We start from the raw sequence: 5607 nt of genomic DNA on the forward strand, positions 1-5607 counted from the left end.
ACTTGATTCATGCTGCCCAAACCACAGGGAGCATGAATCAGACCCTGGCAGCAAGATTTCAGCCAAGTATACCCTACTCTGAAATGCACCAGCGTTTCAGAAAAAAACATGGTTTGAGGAGTTGGCTGAGGACCATAGGGAGAGATGAGTCTTCTCTAACAATGCCCCCAGCCACCTTCTCCCGGCTTCCTCTAGTTGATTGACAGGTCTCTCTCTACGTACACACATGGGAGAGAGCTGTCAATCAACTAGAAAGGTGCAGGGAGAAGCTGGCTGGGGAAAGCACCAGACTAGACTCATCTCTCCCAATGGTGCCCGTCTAGCTCCTCATACTATGTTTTCTCTGAAACAATGGCGCGTTTCAGGGTAAAACATAACTGGTTTCAGTCTTGCAGCCAGGCTCTGATCCATGCTGCCTATGGATTGGGTAGCATGAATTAAGTGACAGGTTTCCTTTAATTATGTACTCAGTGGATGCACTTGATAAAAGTGGGTTGCCCACATTTTTTAGGAGGAGTCCCTAATGATCCACAATGATCATCTGTAATTGCACTGTTACAGGGCAAATGAAGCATTGTTACATTCCTATTGTAATCTATATAATACATTGATATGCTTGATTCCCCTAAACTAGAAAGTCTCTTTGTAGACAATCTCTGGTCTGGCTAACAGATGAAGATCCGTTATCCGCTAGCCCCCTTCTATTAAAGGTTTATTCTCAATAAAGTACGTTATTCCTTTTCCTTTGGTCACCCAGCAGGCAAATCCAGGCAGTTCTATAGACAATGAATGGAGTGGAGATTTACTATGTGCACCTCTACTACAATCAAGAAGAGTCTCTGCAGAGAATAGCCCTTTATAGAGGACTTGTCACCAGGTCAATAGTGATCATTTTTTGTTTTATTTTATTCCCAATGTTCCCCTTAATATTCCTCTTTTTTTGTCCTTTAAATGCGCCATACGGATTCAGAGATATGGGCCTTTTTATTTAGTATTCATTTTTTTATGGTCTTTACTAGCGAGGGGCGAGCGTGCTTGACACTACTAGATACTCGATTGAACATCAGGTTGCAGTGCCGAGTATCACGTGATGCTCGAGTGCTCGGGTCCCCGTAAGAAGCTCATTTGAATCATCTGATGAAGCGCAGGGACTCCTCTGTCACTCAGACTCTTTGCTAACTGTAGAACTCAAGGGACGGAGAGAGAGAGAGAGAGAGGGAGGGAGAGACAGAGTCCGTCCTCCAGAATAATACTCGAGTTTCACATTCACTTCCATTATGCTCGCAACTCAAGTCGAGCCAGTCCGAACGTCCAATGTGCTCGATTCGAGTACCGGGCACTCGAACATTTCGGTGATCGATCAATGCTAGTCTTTACCAAATAGGCGGTGCTCACAGGAAAATAATGCAGCCTAAGGACACACCCCCAGGGAATCCTCTGAGCCACACCCCATTGGTAAGGACTAGAAAAAGTAGCACCAAATAAAAAGGACCATATCTCTAATTTAAAGAAAAAACATATTACAGCTGGAATAAAATAAGGAGGAAATCGGTACACTTTTGACCTGGAGACAGATCCTATTTAAGAACTCTAGACAGGGGCAAAAGCGCACACAATAGGGCAATACCATTTAAAAAGAACACTACTGAGCGGGTGGTGGCACTCACATGGTGGTGCTGTGTGAAGGTACAACACCTGTTTAAGCATGAATGTCCACTGCTGCCCCATGGATGGAGGAGATATCTTTCAGATGTATATTTACCAGAATGGAGAGAATCACATTAGACGGGCTGCGCTGCGGGAAATGAGGAGCCTTGGAACTTCCGATAAGGTTTTTATTAGTACCAACGCGTTTCAGCGCCTTTCTCGAGGTTAAAAAATAAACATTTTTTTTGACCTTGAGAAAGGCAACGGTCCGGCGTCAAAACGCGTTGGTACTAATAAAAACCTTATCTGAAGCTCCAAGGCTCCTCATTTCCCGCAGCGCAGCCCGTCTAATGTGATTCTCTCCATTCTGGTAAAAGGTCCTCTCCGTGTAATGAAGTACGAGCACGAACTGCAATGCACGGACTGGACGCTTGTCTTCCAACCCTAGCGTGACAACCTCATAGAAATAGATGAAGCAATCACACTCGGCTTGGAAGACTCGCGGCCATTCCTTGCATTTTGGTCCATCCTCGAACCGTGTTGCACCAACATAAGTCAGAATTCCCTAAGAGACTATTTGAAAATGAGTTTTCCAAACTAGACAATCTCTAAAAGGTGAAGCCTACTTGCTATTTATTTCCTTTAGCTCTACTCCATTAGTATATAATTTATTTTCTATGCGTAGTCTAAAAACATCTACTGTATAATTTCTGTCTATAAACCATGCTTTACACTGCAGCTTTGCTTGTAAAGCTTGAGCATGCTTTAGCATAGGCTAAGAAGGAAGTTAGTGCAAGCTACTAAGATCACTGAGACAAAGAGGATTACCATGTCAATTCCAAATTAATGGTCAGCAACGTGTTAGTTGCTCTGGGCGCTGGACCATCACATGCTCTAAAAGAAAGTCTGATTTATGTCGCTGGCTGCATCTCGGGCCAAATAGATCTTTATAGGCTGACTCACTATTTAAAGTATGCATGGGATCTAGCCGGAAACATGGTGCTCAGTAACCCTGCATACGTGTATATACAATGCTGCATTCAGCCCTTGTACACTTGATGACAAGGTCATGTGCATCTATTTCCCCCCTTACTCCAGGAGTCAACTTTTTTTTTCTTTTTCTTCCAACATAGCCATATCAGGATTTTTTTTTTTTTTACGGAATGAATCGTACTTTTGAATGACACCATTCATTTAACCTTATAATGTACTGAAAAATGGGGAAAAAAATACCAAGTGCAGTGAAATTGTGAAAAAGCATAGTTCCGCCATTGTTTTTTGGGTATTATTTTTACGGCGTTTATTTTGTAGTTAAAATGACCTGGTGAAATGATTCTTCTGCTCAGTACGATTATGATAATAGCAAACTTGTAAACTTGTATCGTTTTTTTGTTATTTAAATAGTTTAAAAAAATCTGAAATTTGAAAAAAAAAAATGGTTTGTGCCGTAATTTTTTGAGACTCACAACTTTTTTTTTATTTTTCTGTTGATGGAGCTGGGTGAGGACTTGTTTTTTTTTTTTGTATGAATTAAATAAAATTATCAATTGTGATAGATCGAAAATTTGTGTAATTTGTGTGTGTGGTGATAATGAATGTGTTTATTAATTTATTTTAATATCTTTCTTTTAAAGGGGAAAAAACATTGGAGACTGGAACTTTGGATCTGGAAAATCTCTCTCTCGTACCCGGACTTCCCCTAGAACTCCGAAGATTAAAACCGACTTCCCCGAGAAGTCCGTGTTCGGAGTTTAGCACCAGACACTAAGTGTCCAGTACACTATTCGAGAGTCTTGCACTCTATGAAGCCTGAAGCCCTCAGCCATTAAAATATGGTAACCCCATTAACACTTGACAAACCCTGACATAAGTCATGGGCTGTGCCTGATATTAAAGCACAGCTCTATTGAATTCAGTGGGGCTAATCTGAAATACCAAATGTGCCCTAAAAGTGGTGCTGTTTTTGGAGGGAAAAAAAGCAACAATTTTTTTGTAATCCCAGAAAAGCTCCTGTAGCTAAAAATATTGAAAAATCCATTTTCTTCTAAAGTGGCAGCCTTGACTTGGAAGAAAATATTCTAATGCATATCTCCTTCAAAATTCTGACAAGCAGAAGACAAATACATTGTAAAAACTCATCCCTTGCAACAAAGAGCTCTCAGAAGAATTAGCAACAATTTTCCCAACACAGCGAGCCAGTGACGTTACTTATATTAGGGAAGGTGGAGGAGTAGCTGAGAAAGCAATGACACATGCCAGCAGCTGCTGCAACAATAAAAGCAGAGAGTCACATTGTGGTCATAGGGACGGCGAGGCTGGCTTCATGCGTACGTGGTTTCCCTGCAGGGTGTCGTTATAGGTGGCACAGAGGGAGCTGTCATATCTGGGCATTGGTGCCTAAGCAAGTCCAACTACCCCTCTGCTCTAAAAGTCTAAAAGTAGACAACAGACTTATAGATGGTACGTGATATGTGGGGGGCTCTGTTACAGATTTTGCATTGGGGTCCAGATGCTTCAAGTTATGCCTATAAAATAAAGGGGTTGTCCCCTATTTAGACACTAATGAGCCATCCTCATAATTTGAGATCGATGGGGGTTCAACACCAAGCAGTCTCACCAGGGGGGCAGGGCGGTAGTCATGGGCAAGGGGCTTCTGTTTTCCCACACCTTGGCCCCCTACAAACAAACGGTGTCCCTATTCTCCTCTGCTATGCTTCTGGTAGCTCACGCTTTGGTCACAGGCCTCTACTATCTCAGATTCTTCCACTTCAGACACATTAGGGGACATCCAATTTGTTTTATAATAAAGTTTACTTAACTGTCCATTTACATCATATTGAAACATGCAGTATTGGGCACAAACTTTTCCGTTTTCAAAGTCCATAGCACAGCACGTTCTGATATCTGCTGTTCAGTCGTCCTGAGCTATCCCTTCCTGGTCTGGCCTCTCTGACCCCTGAGATATTCCGTCTGGCTCTGCAGCTTACATGTGTCCCGTCCCAACTCTCTTATGTGATTCCCCATCCGACTTCCTCTCCTACAAAGATATTGAGGCACACTTCTCAGTGTTCACTCACCCCGAGCTATCCCTTTCCTCTCTGGCAGTTCTGACCCACTAGGATACTCTGACCGGCTCTGCAGCTCCAAGGAGTGCCATCCCAACTCTCTTATGCAAATCCTCGTCCAACTTCCTCTCCTAGGAAGATATTAAGGCACACTTCTCAGTGTCTCAGTTGTAACGTAGGCCCCGGACGATACAGGAATGTCCACTCTTAAGTTATGGCTGATGTTATCTTGCTGCTAAACAGCCTGTGCTCTTCATGCCGTCAACCTCCAACTACTGCTATCTCTCCATCTAATCTTTCTCTCAAGCTGCACTAACAAGAAAGTGCTCCCCTTGTTAACTAGCCTTGCCCCTCCCACACTGGAGCTGTTCCTGAACACATTAACTGTATCTCTCCTAAACCTGTCTACTTCCTGAACTTATTGAGCCCACCACTACACTATACCCAATCCTATTTTATAACTAAATCTTAACCTACAGTATGTCCTATGTACTAATCTTATCCTTTCTCTATATGTATTACATTTTTCAGAACATATTGAGTCATCTACATATTATAGCAATACAGTTACCATGCACCTTGGTGCCTATAAGGTTCTAAGCAATATAAAACACTTTTTCATATACACAGCTTATAACCGTTTTTCTAATCAGGGAATAAGCACATGACTCTCCCGGTCACCCTCTTACAGTGGCAGCTAGATGCTAGCAGTGTACAGGTGCTGAAGGTCGGCTCCTATTGAAATTAACAAGAGGTGATCTACAGTATCCAAGAATGGCCATTGCACAGTAAATGGAACCGTGCTGTTCCAGCTCTGTACACTATGTACAGTCATATGAAAAAGTTTGGGCACCCCTATTAATCTTAAGCTTAATGTTTTATAAAAATTGGTGTT

Source organism: Phyllobates terribilis, unplaced genomic scaffold (genome assembly GCF_046119375.1).
Source record: "Phyllobates terribilis strain yellow unplaced genomic scaffold, ASM4611937v1 Scaffold_5__5_contigs__length_657084704, whole genome shotgun sequence".
In the NCBI taxonomy this organism is placed as follows: Eukaryota; Metazoa; Chordata; class Amphibia; order Anura; family Dendrobatidae; genus Phyllobates; species Phyllobates terribilis.